Source organism: Bos taurus, unplaced genomic scaffold (genome assembly GCF_002263795.3).
Source record: "Bos taurus isolate L1 Dominette 01449 registration number 42190680 breed Hereford unplaced genomic scaffold, ARS-UCD2.0 ScbfJmS_892_Leftover_ScbfJmS_927, whole genome shotgun sequence".
Lineage (NCBI taxonomy): Eukaryota > Metazoa > Chordata > Mammalia > Artiodactyla > Bovidae > Bos > Bos taurus.
Genome location: NW_020192291.1, coordinates 326,830 through 351,504, shown reverse-complemented (window position 1 = coordinate 351,504; position 24,675 = coordinate 326,830). Strand labels below are relative to the sequence as shown.

The 24,675-nt window shown below is 43.1% G+C and overlaps 1 long non-coding RNA gene and 1 pseudogene across 1 annotated transcript in view; both read right to left on the bottom strand.

The window, feature by feature from the left end:
• The window catches only part of LOC132344802 (uncharacterized), a 282,704-nt gene that overhangs the window by 187,337 nt on the left and 70,692 nt on the right, over window positions 1-24,675 (bottom strand). The gene's annotated exons all lie outside the window — the stretch shown is intronic.
• LOC100851846 (melanoma-associated antigen B17-like) lies at window positions 16,956-18,962 on the bottom strand (annotated as a pseudogene).

Here is a 24,675-nt window from a genome sequence, read left to right as displayed (position 1 = left end):
GACAGGGAGGCCTGGCGTGCTGCAATTCATGGGGTCACAAAGAGTCGGACACGACTGAGCGACTGATCTGATCTGATCTGATCTGAATTTGAATGTCATGCAGTCTTCTCGGTTAAACTTCTCACCTCAAAATAGATAGAGCCATAGAGGAAATGACAAAGACTGAGAGGAGAAAAGTCTTGGCCTCAGTGGGCGCCTTCATCATTGGAAATTCTGTGTCTACCAGGCCCAAGGACAGTGTCAACTGCCACCCAAGGGTTCTTTGGGTATGCAGAGCCTGGGCGTACTCCTTGCAGCTCTTAATTGAGGGGACCCATGACACAGTGAGCTGAACAAGATCTTGCCCTGTGGGTCATGGAAAGAGAACAAAGCAGAGAGTGACAGCGAGCAAGTTTTCATGGGAGAGATAGGGTGAAAGTCAGGGGTCTCCAGCCAGCAGTTTGAGCAAGACCACTGGAGTTCACTGTGGCAGCAATCTTAGTCATGGTACCAGATATGTCACTGGTGAAAAGAGATTTCCTCAGTGCTTGCCCTTGCAAAGAAAGGGAAGGACTCTGGACTAGTGCACATCAGAGGACTTGTCTGATGAAGGTCACTTTATCAGTCTTGTGAACTTGAGAAAACTGCAAGTTATCCATCTATAAATTGAGTCTGCTAAATCCTATCCTGCATGAATGCTGGAATTCATGTATACATATAAAGCAGAGTCATACTGATTAAGAAACACTGGTCTTTAATTTAATGGTAGTTATGATTATTATGAACATCCAAAATACCCCCTTCCTATCTGAGGTTATTTTTATCCAGTAGATAGCAGAGATTATGCAGTGCATTGGGACAAAAGAAATAAATATTCTTAAATGAGCTAAATTAAGTCAAAGTATATATTTTTACCAAAAAACAAATGGTTAGAAGAAATAAGGCAAACTACAAATTAAAAGCTTTTTCTTTTATGTTTGCTTAAAAGCTTTTTGGTTTCTCAATATATTCTGTGGCCGTTTTTCACATTACCATGAAAATCTCTCTTTCAGCGACATATTACCTACTTCCAGATCATAAAGACAGTACAGATGGTTCATGATTTTCTTTTACATCTACCAAAACTGTAACTTTAAAATCCTAAAACAGCAATAAATAAAACTGGAATATCATTACCAAGTCAGTATTCTGAAGAAAAAGAATCTGTTAGAAGTAAAAATATTCGATAAAAGTGAAATAAATAATATGCAGAAGTTACTAGTTTAAATCAGGAAGAAAACAGAGATCTAAACCTGGTTTGCTCGATCCCTACTAACCTGCACTATCTAGGAGCTTGACTACTCTTTGAGAAAATTCTGTTCCAGTGTCATCTTACCTTGTTTAGACGGTGAACAACATATTCAATACGTTCAATGTGTTTTACATATACCCAACCTGTGGCTTTCAAAACTTTAAAACAGCAAAAAATGTGATTTATATGATTAATATATTTGTTTTATAAAGAACAGTAAACCTCATGAAAATTAACATTTGAAAATACTAAACTCCTCCCTCATCTCCTTAATTTAAATCAACTTTCACTAGATATTTCTCCTATGGATAAAGGAAAAAAGATATATATTTTGTTAAAATGAGTTGTACCTAAACTCCCTTACTACATATAACTGTAAAGAACATAAAAGTTTTGTTCCCCCCACTCTATTACTCTCTACTATTTATAAGCTTGAAAGCTCTGTTCCAACACGAAAGGGAAGAAAGTATCTGGGCCTCCCTCCCTAGATGTGGGAGAAGCTGTAGGACTTGGCCCTGGAAGGGGCACTGGCTTCAGCCATGGTTGGAGCCCTGGCCATGCCTCTCAGCCCTGCTGTCTCCACCTGATCTCTCAGACCCTCGTCATAGAGGTCTGGGAAGGAAGTCAGGACCTGTCGTGGATCTTGGCCAGCACCTCCAACACCTTCATCTTATTGGCCTCAACACAACCTCTTGAGGCCCACAGGAACTCGTAGTGTGGAGGCTCACATTGGGCACCTGTCGGTACTTCAGGTACTTCTTCTGCACCAGATCTTTGGTGATGAGCCTCTGGGTTCCCCAAAGATCCAGTGCCTCCTCCCAGTATAGACCCCCAACACACTGAGGAATTCCCAGACCTCCCTGGTGGCACGGTTGCACTTCATGAAGATAATGCCCGGGAGCACCATGAGGAAACCAGACTTGGGCACGCCCCCCTCATCACTCGGACCTTCATCGCCCCTGAGGTTGAGCTTGTTAATGGGGGTGTAGATGTTCCTGCTACGGTCAACTTCTGTCAGCTCCAGGCCAAATACCAGCTCCATGTGCTTAGAGGCTCTCCTGAGGATCTCAGGGATGTGCTCCCTATACTTGCTGCCAACGACCTTCAGCAGGGCGTGCTGCGAGATGGGCTCCTTCTTGGTGGACCTCTCCAGCAGGAACTCCAGCAGCATGCTGGCCTTCCTGGTCAGAGGATCTTTGCGAGGGCTCTGAGTGGCAGGGGCTGCCTGGGAGGCACCTGCACTTTCCTCCTCTGGGCCCTGGGCACCTTTATCAGATCCTGAGAAGGAGGGCCCTGCATCAGGAGAGCTAGGGGCCATGGCTTCCTGAAACTCCTGGTGATCTCCAGTAGCAGGGGAGCTCGGGGGAGAACCCTGAGGGACAGACAAGGGGGAGGAGGGGCACTCCTCTTTGGGGGCTGCAACAGCACTGGTCTGGGCTTCCTGGGGATACTGAGTGTCCCCCTGGACCTGGTGGCATTTCACACGGGCATGGTACTTGTTCTTGTGCATCCGAGGCATGGTGACACAGGTTATGGATCACAGGCGCATGCAGGCAGGGTGGTAGGCAAGGAGGGCACCTAGAGGAAGGACAAGCAGATGTTATGAGCAACTGCAGTGAGGAGATTCCTCCCTGGCTTGAACCAAAGCTGCCTCTGAGCAGTCCTTGAGGCCAGTGGTCTAGGACCCACAAGTCTTGTGTTCTCCTGGTGAGCCCTTCCCTTGAGACGACTGAGTAGGAAGTGAGAGTGATCGCTGGGGCGCAGCCAGACAGCCCTGCCTCGGTGTTAAGAGGGAGGCCTGTGGGAGCTGGCAGGGGAGGCAGGTCCTTTCAGTTCACATTTCAGAGTCATGATGAAACCTGGGGCAAGACTCCCTCATAATCCCCCCGCCCCCAAACCCACCCACCCTGTTCCCTCTCTTGCTTTGAAGTTGACGCTGCCACCTTCCCTGTCACCCCAAATGATGAGAGGAGGGAATGTTCAGGCCCCCAATGAAGGGAGCCGGGACCCACCCTTCTGGTGTCTCGAAGCTGCCCCTTCACAACCAAGCTGCAACCTCCCCTGATAGACCACCGCTCCCATCCCCGTGTTTGGCTGGGAGGAAGTGCTTGCCACAGGGGAGGGTCCTGAGTCGGCCGTGTGATGCGGAGGATGGTCATTACCCTTACTCCTCCCGAGCCCTGACATCCTCCCTCTGCTGACCGGCTGCCAGCCCTCGGAACGAGGTCCCCTCTTCCCTGAGTGTCCCTGTCGGCGATCGCAGTCAGGGAGCCCCTCAGCCTTTAGAACTGCCCAGAAGCTGACCAGTTGCCCTCCGGCCAAGTGACGCTGGGTAAGGGGTTAGGTGTGGCCGCCCATCTGGGGTGTGGAGACAGACCCCTGCGGGTCCCTCTTTCACTCCACAGAATCCCGGACTTCCCTCTACTGAACAGAGCCAGGGTCTACCAACCCCGCACCCAGATCCACCACCCCTGGACCCAAGTTATGTCCCAGGAACCCATGTGCATAGCTGGTGGACATTGCACCTAAGAGCCTGGTCCAAGTCTCCAGGCGTAGAGCAGGTGCAGGGTTTCCGGGTGGCTGTGAAGTCCCCTCTTTTCGGATGGAAAAGGTGTTGGGAGTGCCAGGGCATATCTTTGTAACTATCCAGTGCACTTGTAACTCATGTCACCTCCAACTTGGACCCCTGGTGAGACCTCGGACTCCTCCCTCTGGTCACAACTACAGCAGCTCTCAAAGATAGCAGCCCTCTCAAAGATGGGATCGCACCCCAGCGTGGATAGGCGGCCATCACTTCCTATCATGTGCATCTGGGCTCCAGGAGGACAGCAGGGGCGGGGCCTGGGTGGGCGGGGTTCTGAGGGAGTTTCCTGCAAGAGGAGGGATGTGGTCCATTCTTCGACTCATAGTGGCTCCTGAGATGTCCCTGCTGATTTCAGTCAACTGGCCTCACTCCTTACCTCTCACTTGTCTCAGTGAACCAAGCAGGAAGAATTTGGGAGCCTGAGCCTGACAGCCTTCCTGGACCTGCTGAGACAGACAGTGAGGGCACTCAGGCTCCTTCTTGTGTGCTGAGTGATGCTCTCTGTCTATCCCTGTCTTCCTCCGACCGTAATGCTGCGTTACGTGCCGTCTGCTGACCTGAGGGCAAGGCCTCACCTGGAAGATGTCAAACCCACAGACGCCTGGTGAGAAGTGCACACGCATCTCATCTGGACGCTTCTGCCTAAGGCTTCCTGGAAATGGCTGTTGCAGGTAAGATAAGCGAGAGGGAAGGATGGGAGAAGGCCTTTTGTGGTGTGGAACCTCTCACATCTCACTCAGGATCTTCATATTGACTGCAGGCAGAGCCTAGAAACCCTTCCCTTTCTGGTATAAAACCACCCCTGTCCCCACCTATGCCCCTCACAACCCCAGCAGAGAAAGTGAAGGGGCTCCTCAGCCTGACGGTTCTCACTGTGGGTTCTTAGTCAACTGCAGGGGCATTGCTTGAAAGTTCTGAGATGAATTTCTGTCCTTTTGTACAATTACGGTGATACAGGCTTTTCTCTTTTGGTCCATGTGTGACAGTCTCTTAAGCTCATCATTTACAAGGGCCAGTTGTCATCCACTAAGAAAGTTTGTGCTGGTGTTTTCATGACCCTTGGGCCATACTGCCATGTCCATCCTAAACTTTGGTGCCCCATGATCCTGGCATGGGGCTCTGAGATGCTGCCTCAGGTTCCTTCTGTGAAGCAGTAGAGGTTCATTGTCTCACGGCCCAGTGGAAGAATCCACTGCTTCAGTTTAAAGCCTTTTCCAGCTGATCCTGTTGTCTGTTTCCTTTGTGACCTGCACACCTGTGTCAGCCTCAGAGTACTCCCTGACCTGGGCACTCACAGGGTCAAGTTCAATGGAGACTTATTGTTCCTCAGGGATTATTTAGTTTTGTGTTCTTGCTTTTGTTAGTAGTTGTCTTTATTCCTTGTGTAAGTTTTCCATGGTTTGTTCTGGGTACAGGAAACAGCTGCCCATGTGTGACTGTGGTCTCAACTACTCCCAGTTTGGTACTAAATCTGTAAAGATTTCAGGAAAATTGACAGTATTACAGTATGTCCTCCTCGTGTATACACCTAAGATAGTGTTTGAGACTTCTTTTCCGAAGGGTTTCAGGAAATTCTTGTTTCCTCCATGTAGACTGGATACATTTTTCTAAGGTTTCTTTGTAGGTACGTTTTTTATATGGTTGCTTTTGTTTATGGTGTATTTTCTATTACATGATCTAAGTTACTGTTGATTCTTCCAGACCAGTCTCTTGATTTTGCTGTGTTGATCTTTTTTATGCCAGTTTTCTGAAGTTCATTTTATGTGTCAATATATTCTGTGCCTGTTTCCTAAGAATTTTAATTCAAGGATCAAATACTTAGTGTGATATTTTGCTCCTCATTATTGCTGATTTTATTCATTTTGCTTTGGTGCATATAACTCTGTACTGGCTCTGTGTTCTTATCCATATTTTTTTCTAGTTTTTAAATTAGTAGACTTTAAAAAATTGTTTTAATTGACAGATAGTTGCGATATAATATTTTGTTAGTTTCTGCTATACAACAGAATGAATCAGCTATGAGTGTACATATTCCTCCTGCCTCATGAGACTCCCTCCCAGCCCCACATCTCACCCCTCTATTTTGTCACATAGCACCAGGCTGAGCTCCCTGTATTATATAGCAGTTTCCCACTAGCTCTCTATTGTACACTTGGTACAGTATTTTTGTCAGTGCCACTCACAATTCATTCCACCCTGTCCTTCCCTTGCTGTGTCCACATGACCATTCTCTACATCTGTGTCACTATTCCTGCCCTTCAAATAGGTTTATAAGTACCATTTTCTATTTTCCATGTGTATGCATTAATATGCACTCTTTTTCTGTTTTTGAGTTACTTCACTCTGTTTACAGGCTCTAAGTGCATCCACCTCACTACAAGTGACTTAAATTCATTCCTTTTTATGGCTAATATTTCACTGTATGGAGAAGGCAATGGTAACCCACTCCAGTACTCTGGCCTGGAAAATCCCATGGATGGAGGAGCCTGATAGGCCACAGTCCATGGGTTTGCGAGGAGTCGGACACGACTGAGTGACTTCACTTTCCCTTTTCACTTTCATGCATTGGAGAAGAAAATGGCAGCCCACTCCAGTGTTCTTTCCTGAAGGATCCCAAAGATGGGGGAGCCTGGTGGGCTGCCGTCTGTGGGGTCACACAGAGTTGGACACGACTGAAGCGACTTAGCAGCATCAGCAGCATTCCATTGTATATGTCTATCACAACTTCTTTATCCATTCATCTCTCAGTTGAAATCTAGGTTGTTTCCATGTCCTGGCTATTGTAAATAGTGCTGCAATGAACTTTGGATACAGGTTTCTTTAGAGTTATTCCTTTCTCAGTGTATATGCACAGTATTTCTATTGCTGGGTTATATGATAGCTTTAATCCTTGTTTTTAAAGGAATCTCCCTACTGTTCTGCATCGTGGCTATATCAATTTCCATTTCCACCAACAGTGGAACAGAGTTCCCTTTTCTCTAAGCTCTCTGTAGCATTTACTGCTTGTACAATTTTTGATGATGGTCATTCTGACCATTATGAGATGACACCTTAGTGTAATTTTGATTTGCATTTCTCTCATCATGAGCAGTGTTGTGCATCTTTCCATGTGTTTGTTGACCCTTTGTATTTCTTTTTTAAAAGAACAGATTGAGAATTAGAAAAATTTCAGCAGATAGTATAGACAGTTCCCATACAGCCACTCTTCCTACATTTGGTATCTTCTATTATTAACATCTTGTATTGGTTCAATGGATACAAGTTCATTTTCACAATTGATCTACTAATATCAATACGTTATTATTAACTATTGTCCATTGTTTGCAATACATTTTACTTTATGTGTTTTACAGTTCTTTAGTGTTTGACAAATGCGTATTTTGTACTCAGCCAACACGGTGTCATGCAGAGGAGTTTGAATCCCCCATGGATCTCCCATGCTCCACCTGTCCATCCCTCACTTGGAAGCCCTGACAACTACTGAACTTTTTACTCTTTCTAAAGGTTTGCATTTTCCAGAATGTAATATTTATGGCAACATACAGCGTGTAGGCTTTTTATATTGGCTCCTTCAGCTAATCAATATACATTGAATTGTCTCTATATCTTTTTATGGTTTGAAATGTTTTCTTCCAGGACTGAATAGCATTCCATGTAGTTTACCATAGTTTGTTTACACACTCATCTACTGAAGGTCATCTTTGGTGATTTCAGTTTTTGGCAGCTATGAATTTGTCTGCTGTTAACATTTGTTTGAAGGTTTTTGGATGCGCATAGGTTTTTGGCTTTTATGAGTAAATACCTTAATTTTGATTTGCTAGATCATATGATAAGACTATGTTTAGTTTAAAAGAAATTGCCAGAGAGTTTCCAAATTATTTGCATCAGTGCATTATCTATTTTTTTAAATTTAAATGTATTTATTTTAATTGGAGTCTAATTACTTTACAATATTGTATTGGTTTTGCCATACATCAACATGAATCTGCCACGGGTGTACATGTGTTCCCCATCCTGCACCCCCCTCCCACCTCCCTCCCTGTACCATCCCTCTGGGTCATCTCAGTGCAGCAGTGAGTTAGAGTTCCTATTCGTCCACATCCTTGCCAGCATTTAGTATCGAGAGGTGTTTGTTTTTGTTAGCCCTATTAGTAGGTATCTCGTTGTTGTTTTCATCTGAAATTCCCTGAAGACATGGGAAATAGATCATCTTTTCATATGCTGTTTACCATCTGTTTATATTCTTCGGTGAGATGTCTATTCAATACTTTTAAGCATTTTTAAATTGACTTCATTATTTTCCTATTGTTGAGTTTTAAGCGTTCGTTGTGTATTTTTGCTACATGTTTATTATCAGATATGTGTCTTACAATTCTTTCTTCACAGTTTGCGACTTAGCTTTTCATTCTCATAATAATATCTTGGTGTGAAATTTTTTTTCTCTTAATTTCTTTTTCTGGTTTTGAAATTAAAATGTAATTCTGGTCTCATGGAAGGAATGAGGAACGGTGCCCTTTGTTTGTTGTTTCTGGAATACATTTTAGAGAATTATTATTACTTCTTCCTTAAATTTTTGTTAGATTTCATCAGTGGAATCATCTGGGCCTGTTGCTGTCTTAATTGGAAGCTTATTACTTATAGATTAAATTTATATAATAGATGCAGACCTTATCAATTCATCAGTTTTACTTGCAAAATTTTGATAAATTATATCCTCCAGAAATTTCTCAATTTAATCTTTATATTTGTAGGCATAGAGTTGTTTATAATATTCATTTATTGTCCTTTTAATGTCCGTGATATCAGTAGTCATGGCCCTTCTTTCATTTCCACTGTTTGCAATTTAATTTGTGTGTTCTCGGTTTTCTTGATTAGTTTGCTGAGAATTTCATTCCTTATTGTTTCAGAGAAACGGCTTCTGGTTTTGTTGTTTTTGTCTATTGTCTTCCTTTTTCCAGTGCTGTAGATTGCTTCTTTATTTCTTTTTCCTTTGCTTCTTTCCTTTTTTCACAAGTTTACTAAGAATGTTGATTATGAATTTTAAGGTTTCTTTTACAGGTGTTCAATGCCATATATATATATATATATATATATACATACAGATTTTGCTATATGCCACAGCTTCTGATAAATTGTAATTTTGTTTTCATTTAGTTGAAAATATTTTAAAATTTCTCATTAGATTTTCTCTTTGACCCGAGTGTTATTTAGAAATATATTGTTTAATCTCCAAGTACTGTCAATTTTACTGTTTTTTATTGTCAGTATCTAGTTTCTTTCCATCACAGTGTGATAACATTCTTTGTATGATTTCTGTTCTTTCAAGTTTGATGATGTGAGTTTTACAGCATAGCATGTGATCTACCTTGATGTATGTTCCATGTGAATTTGAAAACAGTGTGTTTTCTGCTGTTGTTAAGTATTCTATAAACGTCATTTAGATCTAGTTAATTATTGGTGCTTTTTAGGTCAGCTACACCTTACTGATTTCCTGCCTATTAAGTCTGTCAATTCCTAAAGGACATATGTTTGTGTCTCCTGGTATAAGAGTATGTCTGCATCATCAATGTTTGCCTTGTCTATTTTAGGGTAGTTTTTTTTTTTTTTTTTCTTCTTTTGGTCCATACACATTATGGGTTCCTGTAATTTCTTTGAGAACTGACCACTTAATCATTAAGTAATGCCAATCTTTGTTCCTGACTTTCTTGTTCTGAGTACTTCTTTCTCTGAAGGAAATTTAGGTAATCCAACTTTTTTTCACTTATAGTAGCACAGTATCTCACAGTAGTGTGTGAGTACTTATAATAGCACAGTATTGCACTCATCTTACATGCTAGTAAAGTAATGCTCAAAATTCTCCAAGCCAGGCTTCAACAATATGTGAACTGTGAACTTCCTGATGTTCAAGCTGCTTTTAGAAAAGGCAGAGGAACCAGAGATCAAATTGCCAACATCCGCTGGATCATGGAAAAAGCAAGAGAGTTCCAGAAAAACATCTATTTTTGCTTTATTGACTATGCCAAAGCCTTTGACTGTGTGGATCACAATCAACTGTGGAAAATTCTGAAATAGATGAGAAATCTGTATGCAGGTCAGGAAGCAAGAGTTAGAACTATACATGGAACAACAGACTGGTTGCAAATAGGAAAAGGAATACGTGAAGGCTGTATTTTGTCACCCTGTTTATTTAACTTATATGCAGAGTACATCATGAGAAACGCTGGACTGGAAGAAACACAAGCTGGAATCAAGATTGCCAAGAGAAATATCAATAACCTCAGATATGCAGATGACACCACCCTTATGGCAGAAAGTGAAGAGGAACTCAAAAGCCTCTTGATGAAAGTGAAAGAAGAGAGTGAAAAAGTTGGCTTAAAGCTCAGCATTCAGAAAACGAAGATCATGGCATCTGGTCCCATCACTTCATGGGAAATAGATGGGGAAACAGTGGCAGACTTTATTTTTCTGGGCTCCAAAATCACTGCAGATGTTGACTCCAGCCATGAAATTAAAAGACTCTTACTCCTTGGAAGGAAAGTTATGACCAAAGTAGATAGCATATTCAAAAGCAGAGACATTACTTTGCCAACAAAGGTTCGTCTAGTCAAGGCTATGGTTTATCCTGTGGTCATGTATGGATGTGAGAGTTGGACTGTGAAGAAAGCTGAGTGCCGAAGAATTGATGCCTTTGAACTGTGGTGTTGGAGAAGACTCTTGAGAGTCCCTTGGACTGCATGGAGATCCAACCAGTCCATTCTGAAGGAGATCAGCCCTGGGATTTCTTTGGAAGGAATGATGCTAAAGCTGAAACTCCAGTACTTTGGCCACCTGAAGCGAAGAGTTGACTCATTGGAAAAGACTCTGATGCTGGGAGGGATTGGGGGCAAGAGGAGAAGGGGACGACAGAGGACGAGATGGCTGGATGGCATCTCTGACTCAATGGACATGAGTCTCAGTGAACTCTGGGAGTTGGTGATGGACAGGGAGGCCTAGCGTGCTGCGATTCATGGGGTCGCAAAGAGTCAGACACGACTGAGCAACTGATCTGATCTGAGCACAGTGTCGGAGAAGGCAATGGCACCCCACTCCAGTACTCTTGCCTGGAAAATCCAATGGACGGAAGAGGCTGGTAGGCTGCCGTCCATGGGGTCGCTAAGAGTCACACACGACTGAAGTGATTTCACTTTCACTTTTCAGTTTCATGCATTGGAGAAGGAAATGGCAACCCACTCCAGTGTTCTTGCCTGGAGAATCCCAGGGATGGGGGAGCCTGGTGGGCTGCCATCTATGGGTTCACAAAGAGTCGGACAGGACTGAAGTGACTTAACAGAAGCAGCAGCAGCTTTAGTCGTAGTGATGCTTCCTAAGGCCCGCATTGCATTCCAGTATGTTTGGCTCTAAGTGAGTGATCATAACATCATGATTATCTGGGTCATTTAGATTTTTTTGGTATAGTTCTTCTGTGTATTTTTTCCACCTCTTCTTAGTATCTTCTGCTTGTGTTAGGTCCATACCATTTCTGTCCTTCATTGTGCGCATCTTTGCATGAAATGTTTCCTTGGTATCTCTAATTCTCTTGAAGAGATCTCTAGTCTTTCTCATTCTGTTGTTTTCAGCTATTTCTTTACATTGATCACTGAGGAAAGATTTCTTATCTCTCCTTGCTCTTCTTTGGAACTCTGCATTCAAATGGGTTTATGTTTCCTTTTCTCCTTTGCTTTTCACTTCTCTTCTTTTCACAGCTAAGTGTAAGCTTAGCTTACACTGTCTAAGTTTCTCAGACAGCCATTTTGCTTTTTTGTATTTCTTTTTCTTGGGGATGATGTTTCTCCCTCTCTCCTGTACAATGTCATGAACCTCTGTCCATAGTTCTTGAGGCACCCTGTCTATTGGATCTAATCCCTTAAATCTATTTCTCATTTTCACTGTATAATTGTAAGGGATGCGATTTAGGTCATACATGAATGGTCTAGTGCTTTCCCCAACTTTCTTTCAAGTAGGGTAAATTGGTTTCAGAGTAAATTGGAAGTGGTCAAACAGGAGATGGCAAGAGTGAACATTGACATTTTTGGAATCAGTGAACTAAAATGGTCTGGAATGGGTGCATTTAATCCAAATGACCATTATGCCTACTACTGTGGGCAAGAATCTTTTAGAAGAAATGGAGTAGCCATCATAGTCAACAAGAGTCTGAAATGCAGTACTTGGGTCCAATCTCAAAAATTACAAAATGATCTCCATTCGTTTTCAATGAAAACCATTCAATATCACAGTAATCCAAGTCCATGTCCCAACCATTAATGCTTAAGAAGCTGATGTTGAACAGTTCTATGAAGACCTACAAGACCTTCTAGAAGTAACACCCAAAAAAGATGTCCTCTTCATCACAGGGGACTGGAATGCAAAAGTAGGAAGTCAAGAGATACCTGGTGTTACAGGCAAATTTGGCGTTGGATTACCAAACTGAAGCAGGGTACAGGCTAACAGACTTTTGCCAAGAGAAAACACTAGTCAGAGCAAACACCTTCCAAGAACACAAGAGAAGGCTGTACACATGGACATTACCAGATGGTCAATATGGAAATCAGATTGATTATATTCTTTGTAGCCAAAGATGGAGAAGCTTTATGTAGTCAGCAAAAATAAGACCAGGAGCTGACTGTGGCTCAGATCATGAACTCCTTATTGTCAAATTCTGACCTAAATTGAAGGAAGCAGGGAAAACCACTAGACCATTCAGCTATGACCTAAATCAAATCCATTATGATTATACAATGAAAGTGACAAATAGTTTCAAGGGATTATATCTGATAGACAGAGTGCCTGAACTACTATGGACAGAGGTTCATGACATTGTACAGGAGGCATTGATCAAGATCATCGCCAAGAAAAAGAAATGCAAAAAGGCAAAATGGCTGTCTGAGGATGCCTTTAAAATATCTGAGAAAAGAAGAGAAGCAAAAGGCAAAGGAGAAAAGGAAAGATATACCCATTTGAATGCAGAGTTCCAAAGAATAGCAAGCAGAGATAAGAAAGCCTTCCTCAGTGATCAGTGCAAAGAAATAGAGGAACACAACAGAATGGGAAAGACTAGAGATCTCTTCAAGAAAATTAGAGATACCAGGAGAATATTTCATGCAAAGATGGGCACAATAAAGGAAGAAATGGTATGGACCTAAGAGAAGCAGAAGATGTTAAGCAGTGGTGGCAAAAAAACTTTAAAAGAACTATACAAAAAAGATCTTCATGACCCAGATAATCATGATGATGTGATCACTCACCTAGAGCCAAACATCCTGGAATGCGAAGTCAAGTGGGCCTTAGGAAGCATCACTGTGGATAAAGCTAGTGGAGGTGAGGGAATTCCAGTTGAACTATTTCAAATCCTAAAAAATGATGCTGTGAAAGTGCACACTCAATATGATGTCAGCAAATTTGGAAAACTCAGCTGTGGCCACAGGACTGGAAGTGGCGAGTTTTTATTCCAATCCCAAAGAGAGGCAATGTCAAAGAATGCTCAAACTACCACACAATTGCACTCATCTCACACGCTAGTAAATTAATGCTCAAAATTTTCCAAGCCAGGCTTCAACAGTATGGGAACCACAAACTTCCACATGTTCAAGGTGAATTGAGAAAATGAAGAGGAACCAGAGATCAAATTGCCAAAGTTTAGTGGATCATAGAAAAAGCATGAGAGTTGGAGAAAAACATCTGCTTCTGCTTTATTGACTATGACAGAGCCTTTGACAGTGTGGATCACAATGAACTGTGGAAAATTCTTAAAGAGATGGGAATACCAGACCACCTTACCTGCCTCCTGAGAAACCATATGCAGGTTAAGAAGCAACAGTTAGAACTGGACATGGAACAACAGACTCGTTCCAAATAGGGAAAAGAGTACGTCAAAGCTGTACTTACTTGTCCCCCTGCTTATTTAGCTTCTATGCATCGTACATCACACGAAATTGTAGGCTGGATGAAGCACTAGTTGGAATCAAGATTGCTGGGTGAAATATCAATAACATCAGACACATATATGACACCACCCTTATGGAAGAAAATGAAGAAGAACTAAAGAGCCTCTTGATAAAAGTGAAAGAGGAGAGTGAAAAGGTTGGCTTAAAACTCAACATTTAAAAAAGTAATATCATGGATGGCACCAGGTCAGATCACTTCATGGAAAATAGATGGGGAAATAATGGAAACAGTGACAGACTTTTTTGGGGGGGCTCCAAAATCACTGTAGATGGTGACTACAGCCATCAAAATTTAAAAGACACTTGTTCCCTGGAAGAAATGCCATGACTAACCTAGACAGCATGTTAGAAAGCAGAGACATTTCCTTGCCAAGAAAGGTCTGGCTACTCAAAGCTATGGTTTTTCCAGTAGTCATAAGTTGGACTATAAAGTAAGATGAAAGCTGAAGAATTGATGCTTTTTAACTGTGGTGTTGAAGAAGACTCTTGTGAGTCCTTGAACTGCAAGGAGATCAAACCAGTCAGTCCTGAACGAAGTCAATCCTCAATAGCTGAAGCTGAAACTCCAATACTTTGGCCACCTGATGCGAAGAACTGACTCAGTGGAAAAGACCCTGATGGTGGGAAATATAGACGGCAGGAAGAGATGGGGCCAACAGAGAATGCGATGTTTGGATGGCATTACTGATTAAATGGATGTGAGTTTGAGAAAGTCCAGGAGTGAGTGGGTGATGGACAGGGAAGCCTGGCATGCTGCAGTCCATGGGGTCGCAAAGAGACAGGCACAACTGAGCAACTGAACTGAACTGATGGCTGGCTCTACCAGTTCTCACTCAAGCTCCTCGTTTGACTCCTGGGAAGACCTGTATATCCTCTGTCTTCACTATTACTGTCCGCACTTTTCTGTCACCCTGAGGGGGATTGACAGTTGCCTCCGCTCAGCCTGACATCTATCCAAGTGTCTGCCAGTACTGACAGCAGGGACAGACTGTGGTTGCCCCATTGTTATGGTTTTCATGTTCCCCTGCATCCTCTGGTCCTCTCCCTAATGACTAGACCACCCGGAAATTTCCCCTATGCCATGTCAGCCCACCCTATATGTAAGCCCATAGTACCCTCAGTACCCAGGTGTAGAAGTCAGAGTAGGCCATGTTTACCCACAGGTGTTTTGGGGGGCTTCTGGGAACTAACAGCAGAGGGCAGGATGCTCTGGCCTCGGACAGTGACCTCGAGAGTACTGTCTCTCTCAGGGTTTGGGCCTCTTCCCCATATCGACCGGAGTCCTCCCAAGCTGGAAGCAAGTGGGTGACACATCTGACTACCTCTGCCTGGGGCTCCCAGAGCTTAAACGGTGCTGGGGCTGTGTGTCCCTTTCTCCTTTGGGTTGGGGTTTCCCTCGGTCCTCTCTCCAGGTCCTCACACTGATTTCCCATGGCCTAGGAAAGCCTGTCTTCTCATGCTACAGCCTTGAATTTCCTGAGACCACCTCAGAGGATGTGAAGGCTCCCTCGTGGGCATGCCTGCCTGTGGTCACTCATGGCTTACCCTAGGGGAGGGATTCTGTGGTGTCCCCACTTTTATAATGTGAGTGGGTCCCTTAGTCCTCATGGTCCTCTGCTTGACTCTTGGCCTGACGTGGAATTTCTCCTGAGGCTGCCCCCTGAGCCCAAGTTCCTCACCTCCTGAGACGGTCTAAATGTGTGGGGTGCATCATGCCGGCATTCCCTAATTTTCCAGAGGGAGGTGTCGAGTGGTAGGGCTGTGTTCTAGGTGCAGTCCCTATATCCTCATTTGGAGTCACTAGTTTTCTATTCTGTACTGAGTGAGGCTTCTCCCAGTAGACCAAGGTTGTCACCTCCCTGACACCACTCCCAGTGGAAAGGGGCACTTCAGCCAGAAAGCTTTGTCCTGGACCATGTATGGCTGACATCAGGGGTGGGTCTCCAAAGTCTCCTCTGTTCTGGGCTTAAGTAATCCTCTAGCCCCTCGTTCAGGGACCTGTTCCTAATTCCTGACTGGACTCAGACTGCACCCTCCACTCATCCGAGGCTGTGTTCCTCAGAACCAAGGCATTACTTTCTTGGAAGTTCTGGATTGGAAGACAGGATGAGCCAGATGTGTGCAAAGCTACTGGGGTCTTCTGAGGAGCAGAACATTATAGGGCTCCACTCTTCTGGAGTCAGCGGTCCTCAGTCATAGCTCAGGTTTCTTACCTTAACTTCCAGTAGCATAGGGTTAAGGTAAATCCTATCCTGCATGAATGCTGGAATGCATGTACTACATATAAAGCAGTGGCATAGTCTTTAATAAGTATTGGTCTGTAATAACTGCAAGTTATGATTATTATAAACCCTTGAAATACCACCTACCCATCTGAGTTTATTTTTAATCTGTGAAGATAGCAGAGAATATGCAGTGAATTAGGACAAAAGAAACAAATATTCTTAAATTAGCTAAATAAGTCAAAGTATTTTTTCTTTTTACTAATAGAAAGTTTAAAAGAAATAAGGTAAACAACAACTTAAAGACGTTTTTCCTCCACTTCTTTTGTTTCTCAGTATTTTCTGTGGTCGTCTATTGCATTACCATCAAAATCTCTCCCTCAGTGCCCTGTTACCTACTTCCAGATCATGGAGACAGTAAGGATGGTTTGTGAATCTCTTTTACATCTACCGAAACTGTAACTTTAAAACTCTTAAAACAGCAATAAATGTAACAGCAATATCATTACCAAATTAATATTCTGAACAAAAACAAACTTAGAAGTTAAAACATTTGGAGAAAAGGAAATAAATAATGTGTAGAAGTTAGTCATGTAAAACAGTAATGAGATCTAAACTTGGTTTGCTTCACCCCTACTACCTTTCACTCTTTAGAAGCTTGACTACTCTTCAAGAAAATTCTGTTCCAAAGTCATGTTACCTTGTTTGGATTGTGAACAATATTCAATACTTCCAATGTTTTTTACAAATACCCAGACTGTGGCTTTCAAAAGTTTAAAACAGCAAAGACCTATGATTTATATGATCCATACATTTGTATTCTGAAGCACAATAAACCTTATCAAAAGTAGTAACATTACAAAATACTTACCACCTCCCTTATCTCTTTACCTATCTACTTTAAATCATCTTTCACTAGATATTTCTCCTATGGATAAAGGGGGAAAGATACATATTTTGTTAAAATGAACTGCAGGTAAACTCCCTTTCTACTTAAAACTGTAGGAACACATAGGTATTGTTCCCTCCACCCCTACTACTCTGCACTATTTAGGAGCTAGATTGCTCTGTTCCAACACAAAGGGAACAAAGTGCCCTGGCCTCCCTCCTTAGATGTGGGAGGAGCTGCAGGACTTGGCCCTGGGAGGGGCACTGGCCTCAGCCATAGCTGGATGCTGCATCGCAACTCTCAGCCCTGCTCTCTCTGCCTAATCTCTCAGAGCCTCATCATAGAGATCTCGGAAGTAACTAGGGACCGTATCATGGGTCTTGGCCAGAACCTCCAGCACTTTCATCTTACTGGTCTCAGCACAAGCTCTTGGGCCCCACAGGAACTCATAGTGTGGATGATCACTATTGGGCACCTGGAGGTACTTCAGGTACTTCTTCTGCACCAGCTCTTTGGTGATGAGCCTTCTGGGCTCCCCAAAGATCAGGTGCTTCCTCCCAGCATAGACCCCGAACACACTGAGGAATTCCCAGACCTCCTTGGTGGCCTGGTTCCCCTTCATGAAAATGAACCCCAGGAGCGCCATGAGGAGACTGGACTTGGGCGGCCCCTTCTCATCACTTGGACCTTCGTCACCCCCGAGGCTGAGCTTGCTGATGAGGACATAGATGTTCCTGCTGTGGTCCACTTCCTTCAGCTCCAGGCCAAACACCAGCTCCATGCACTCAGAGGCTCTCCTGAGGATCTCAGGGAAGTGCTGCCTGTACTTCCTGTTGATGACCGTCAGCAGGGCGTTCTGTCATGGGCTCCTTCGTGCCGTACTTCTCCAGCAGGAACTCCACCAGCATGCTGGCCTTCCTGGTCAGAGGATCATTGAGAATGCTCTGAGTGGCCAGGGCTGCCTGGGAGGCACCTGCACTTTCTTCCTCTGGGCCCTGGGCTCCTTCATCAGATCCTGCACAGGAAGCCCCTGCATCAGGAGAGCTAGTGGCCAAGGCTCCCTGAAGCTTCTGGCTTTCGCCAGCAGCAGGGGAGCTCGGGGGAGAACCCTGAGGGCCAGAAGAGGGAGAAGAGGGGCCCTCCTCTTCTGCGGCTGCAGCAGCACTGGTCTTGGCCTCCTGGGGACATTGAGTGTCCCTCTGGATCTGGTGGCGTTTCACACGGGCATGGTACTTATTGTTGTGCCTCCGAGGCATGAGGACACAGGTCTCAGACTGCAGGTGGGCATGCAGGCAGGAAGGCCGGCACCAAGGGCACCTAGAGTAAGGACAAGAAGATTCCGTGAGCACCTTCACCCGGAAGAGTCCTCCCTGGCTTGACTAAGGCTGCCTCTGAGGGGTCTTTCAGGCCAGTGCTCTAGAACCACAGGGCTCCTGTTCTCCTGGTCAGGCTATCCCGTAAGACCCCTGAGGAGGATATGAGAGTGAGCACTGGGGCACAGCCAGACAGCCCTGCCTGGGTGTTAGAGGGGAGCCTGTCAGGGCTGGCAGAGGAGGCAGGTTCTCTCAGGTCACATTTAGAGTCAGGATGAAAATTGGGACAAGACTCCCCCATATCCGAACCCCACCCCCACCACTCCGCACACACCCTGTTCCCTCTCCTGCTCTGAAGTTGACACTGCCTCCTTTGTTGTCACCCCAGAGGAAGAGAGGAGGGAGTACTCAGCCCTCCACCAAAGGGTCCCGGGATCTGCCCCTCTGCTGTCCGGCGGCTGCCCCTTTACAATAACACCCTAACTTCCCCTAACTGCAGCCCCACTTCCCTCTGTTTGTCTGGGAGGAAATGCTGAGCACAGGGGAGGGTCCTGAGTGGTCCATGTGATGGGAAGGATGGTCGTCACCCTGACTCCTCCCGAGCCCTGACATCCCCCCTCTGCTGACTGGCTGCCAGCTCCTCGGACCGTGGTCCCCTCCTCGCTGTGTCCTGTGTCCTCGATCACAGTAAGGGAGCCCCTCATTCTTTAGAGCCGCCCGGGTGCTGCCCGGATGGTCCGCGTCTGAGTCTCAGTGGTTGGGGTGTTATGTGTAGCCACCGTTCTGGGGTGTGGAGACCCTCAGTCCCCCGAATGTCCCACCTTCACTCCACAGGGCTCGTGGCTCTTACTCTATTGAGCAGAGCCAGAGTCCAGCAGAGCCTGACTGAGGCATTCTTCCCTGACACCCACTAGGGGTTAGCAGATGGTCTTGTGGCCTAAGAACTAGGTCTGAGAGCAGGGGCAGGGTGGCCTGAAGTTGTGCAGTCCCCTCTATTTGGCCGGAAAAGGGTTTGGGGGTGTGGAGATGTGTCCCCGCACTAGTAACTCATGTCACCTCCACCTTTGACAACTGATGAGACTTGGGACTCCTCTGTCTGGTCACCGTCCACAGCAGCTCTCAAAGATAACGCAACTCTCACAGATGGTGTCTCACTCCAGCGTGTTTCGGAAGATGTCACTTCCTGTCATGCACATCTGAGCTCCAGGAGGACACCAGGGGCGGGGCCTGGGTGGGTGGGGTTCCAGGGGAGTTTCCTGCAGCATTGGCATGGGAGTTTTCCTTGACTCTTAGGAGGTCCTGGGACGTTACTGTGATGAGCTCAGTCAACTGGCCTCACTCCATGCCTCTCACTTCTGTCAGCAACCCTGGCAGAGAGTGTTGAGGAGTCTGAGCCTAAAAGCCTTCGTGGAGCTCTGGAGACTGAGAGCAAGGGCTCTCTGGGGCCCCTTCTTCTGTGCTGAGTGATGCTCTCTGTTCTTTGTGTCTTCCCTTGACTGCTGTAGGTGCTGGGCTAGGGCCCATCTGCTGACCTGAGAACAAAGCCTCACATGGAAGACATCAAATCCCCAGAGTCCTGGTGTGACGTGCACGTACATCTCATCTGGACACTTCTGCCTGATGCTTATCTGGACACTGCTGCCTGAGGCTTCCTGGAAATGGCTGAAGCAGGTAAGACGAACTGAGAGTGAAGGATGGGAGACTGTCTTCTGTGGTGTGGAACCCCTCACATGTCACTCAGGATCTTCATATTGACTGCTAGCAAGGTCTGGAAATCCTTCCCTTTCTGGCATGAATCCACCCCTGTCCCCAACCATGGCCCACACAATCCCAGAAGAGTAAGTGAAGGAAGGGGATCCTTCGCCTGACAGTTCTCACTGTGGGCTCTTAGTTGACCACAGGGGCATTGCTCTTAAGTTCTGAGATGAATTTCTGTCCTTTTGTATAATTACTGTAATACTAGTCTTTCTCTTTTGGTCCCTGTGCGATAGTCTATTAAGGTGACCGTTGAAAAGGCACAGTTGTAATCCACTAACATTCCCTGGTGACTCAGGTGGTGAAGAATCCGCCTGCAATGTGGGAGACCTGGGTTCGATACCAGAGTTGGAAAGATCCCCAGGAGGAAGGCATGGAAACCCAATCCGGTATTCTTGCCTGGAGAATCAAAATGGCCACAGGAGCCTGTCAGGCTATAGTCCATGGGGTTGCAAAGTGTTGGACACAGCTGAGCAACTCAGCAAACACACAACAAAGTTTGTGCTGGTTTTTTAATGACCTCTGGGCCATACTGCTACATCCAACCCAAACTTTGGTGCCCCATGGTCCTGGCATGGGGCTCTGAGATGCTGCCTCAGATACCCTCAGTGAAGCAGTAGAGATTCATGGTCCAAGGGCATACTTGAAGAATCAGGGGCTCAACTTTCAAGCCTCTTCCAGCTTATCTTGTTGTCTTCTTCCCTGGTAGGCTGCACACCTATGTCAGCCTCAGAGTACTCCCCAACCTGGGCACTCATATGGCCTAGTTCAATGGAGACCTATTGTCCATCAGGGATTATGTAATTTTGTGTTTTTGCTTTTGTTAATAGTTTTCTTTATTCCTTGTGTAAGTTTTCCATGTTTTTTCTTTTATTTTTTTCTGGATCCAGGAAATAGCAGCCCATGGTTGATTGGGGTCTTAGCTGCTCTGCATGTGGTATTAAATCTGTAAAGGAGTTAAGGAAAAGTGAGCCTTACAATATCTGCTCCTCCTGAATACACATAACATAGTATTTTGTTTGACACCTCTTTTTCCTAAGGCTCTCAGGGAATTCTTGTTGCTTCCATCTGGGCTGTATACATTGTTCTAAGGTTTTTTTGTAGGTATATTTTTTATATGGTTGCTTTTGTTTATGTTGTACTTTCTATTACATGATCTGAGCAATTGTTGATTCTTCCAGAGCAGTCTCTTGACTTTGCTGTGTTGATCTTTTTATACCAGATGTCTGAAGTTCCTTATATTTGTCAATATTTTCTGTGCCTGTTCCCTAAGCATTTTAATTCGAGGACCAAGTTTTTACCATCATCTTCTGCTTTTCATTTTCCTGAATCTTATTTATTTGGCATTTTTGTATATAACTTGGTACTGGCTATGTGTTCTTATCCATAGATTTTTTTTCTATTTTTCAAATTAGTAGAGCTTTAAAAAATTGTTTTAATTGGAGGATAATTGCTTTATAATGTTGTGTTAGTTTCTGTTATACAACAGAATGAATCAGCTATAAGTATACATAGATCTTCTGCCTCATTAGCCTTTCTCCCACCCACTCATCTCACCCCTCTACGCTGTCACACAGCACCAGGCTGAGCTCCCTGTATTATATACAATTTTGCACTTGCTATCTGTGGTACACATGGTACTCTATATTTGTCAGTGCCACTCTCAATTCATTCCACCTCTCCTTCCCTTGCTGCATCCACTAACCATTCTCTACATCTGTGTCTCTATTCCTGCCCTGCAAATAGGTTCACAAGTACCATTTTCTATATTCCATGTTTATGCATGAATATACACTCTTTTTCTTTTTCTGACTTACTTCACTCTGTGTAAAAGGCTCTAGGTGCATCCACCTCACTACAAGTAACTTAAATTCATTCCTTTTTATGGCTAATATTCAATTGTATACGTCTACCACAACTTCTTTATCCATTCATCTCTCAGTTGAAATATGGTTGTTTCCATGTCCTGGCTACTGTAAATAGTGCTGCAATGAACTTTGGATACAGGTGTCTTTACAGTTATTCCTTTCTCAGTGTATATGCACAGTATTTCTATTGCTGGGTTACATGATAGCTTTAATCCTAGTTTTTAAAGGAATCTCCCTACTGTTCTGCACAATGGCTATATCAGTTTCCATTCCCACCAACAGTGGAAGAGCTTGTACAATTTTTGATGATGGCCATTCTGACCATTATGAGGTGACACCTTAGTGTAATTTTGATTTGCATTTCTCTCATGATGAGCAGTGTTGTGCATCTTTTCATGTGTTTGTTGACCCTCTGTATTTCTTTTTTAAAAGAACAAATTGAGGATTAGAAAAACTTCAGCAGATAATATAGACAGTTCCCATACAGCCACTCTTCTTCCACTTGGTATCTTCTATTATTAACATCTTGTGTTGGTTCAATGGATATGAGTTCATTTGTCACAATTGATCTACTAATATCAATACGTTATTATTAACTATTGTTCATTGTTTACAACGTATTTTACTTCATGTGTTTTACAGTTCTTTAGTGTTTGACAAATGCATATTTTGTACTCAGCCAACATGGTGTGGTTCAGAGGAGCTTGAATCCCCCATGGATCTCACATGCTCCACCTGTCCATCCCTCAAAACCTCACTTGGAACCACTGACAACTACTGAACCTGTTACTCTTTTAAAGGTTTGCATTTTCCAGAATATAATATTGATGGCATCATACAGTATGTCAGCTTTTTATACTGGCTCTTTCTGCTAATCAATATATGTTGAAGTTTCTCTATATCTGTTTATGGTTTGAAACTTTTTTTTTTCAGGGCTGAATAGCTTTCCATCATGTAGATTACCATAGTTTCTTTACCCACTCATCTGCTGAAGGTCATCTTTGGTGATTTTTAGTTTTTGGCAACCATGAATTAGTCTGCTATTAAAATTTGTTTGAAGGTGTTTGGATGGGCATAAGGTTTTGACACTTTTGAGTAAATACCCTAGCATTCATTTGCTAGATCATATGATAAGACTATGTTTAGCTTAAAACAAATTGCCAGTTTCCAAAGTATTTGTATCACTGCATTCCTTTTAGCAATGAGTTAGAGTTCCTATTTGTCCACAATTTTGCCAGTATTTGATATCGTGAGGTGTTTATTTTTGCGTTAGCCCTATTATGGGTTGTTTTTTTATTGTTGTTTTGATCTGAAATTCCCTGAAGACATATGATGTAGATCATCGTTTCATATACTCTTTACCATCTGTTTATATTATTCAGTGAGAGGTCTATTCAGCACTTTTAGGCATTTTTACATTGACTTCCTTGTTTTCTTATTGTTGAGTTGTAAGTATTCTTTGTATGTTTTTGCTACATATTTAATTTCTGATATGTGTCCTACAATTCTTTCTTCCCAGTTTGTGACTTAGCTTTTCATTCTCTGAATACAATCCTTGTGTGATTTTTTTTCTATTAATTTCTTTTTCTGGTTTTGAAATTAAAATGTAATGCTGGCCTCATGGAAAGAATGAAGAAGTGTTCCCTTTGCTTCTATTCTCTGAAATAGATTGTAGAGAATGTTATCATTCTTCTTTAAATTTTGTTATATTTCATCAGTGGAATCATCTGGCTTGTTGCTGTCTTTATTGAAGCTTATTACCTATAGATTAATTTCTTTAATAGAGCAACCTATTCAAACTATGTATTTTTCCTTTCAAAATTTTGGTTAGTTATATCCTCAAGCAATTTCTTAATTTAACTTTTAAATTTGAAGGTACAAAGTTTTTATGATATTCATTTATTATCCTTTAATGTCCATCATATCAATCATCATGACTCTTCTTTCATTTCTACTATTCATAATTAATTTGTGTTTCTCTTTTTTTCTTGATTATGGGTGCTGAGACTTACATGTTTTTTTTTTTTTTCTTTAGAGTTAAGCTTCTGGTTTTGTGTTTTCTCTATCTTCTTTTTTCCACGTGATTAATTTCTGCTTATTTCTTTTTCCTCTTTTCCTTTCACAAGTTACTAAGATGGAATGGTAAATTATTAATTTTAGGTTTTTCTAATATGGCATTCAATGCTGTATATAGCTCTTTACAGATTTGCTATATCCCACAATTCTGATAAACTGTAATTTTGTTTTCAGTAGTTGAAAATATTTCAAGACTTATTATTAGATTTTCTTTGGCCCACATGTTATTAGAAGTATATATTTTTAATCTCCAAATACTCTCAGTGTTACTGCTATCATTTTGTTGTCAGTTTCTAGTTTATTTTGATCCCAGTGTGAGAGCACTCTTTATATCATTTCTATTCTTTTAAGTTTGATAATGTGAGTTTTATGGCATAGAATGTGATCTGTCTTGCTGTATGTTCCATGTGAATTTGAAAACAATGTGTTTTCTGCTGTTGTTAAGTATTCTATAAATGTCATTTAGATCTAGTTAATTGTTGGTGTTTTTCAGTTCAACTACACCTTACTGATTTTCTGCCTACTGAGTCTGACAATTCCTAAAAGACATATATTGACATCTCTAGGTGTAAAAGTATTTCTGCATCATCAATATTTGCCTTGTGTATTTTAACACAGTTTTTTTTGGTCCAAACACATTAAGGGTTGTTATGATTTCTTTGAGAATTGACCACTTAATCATTACATAATGCCTATCTTTACTCCTGACTTTCTTGTT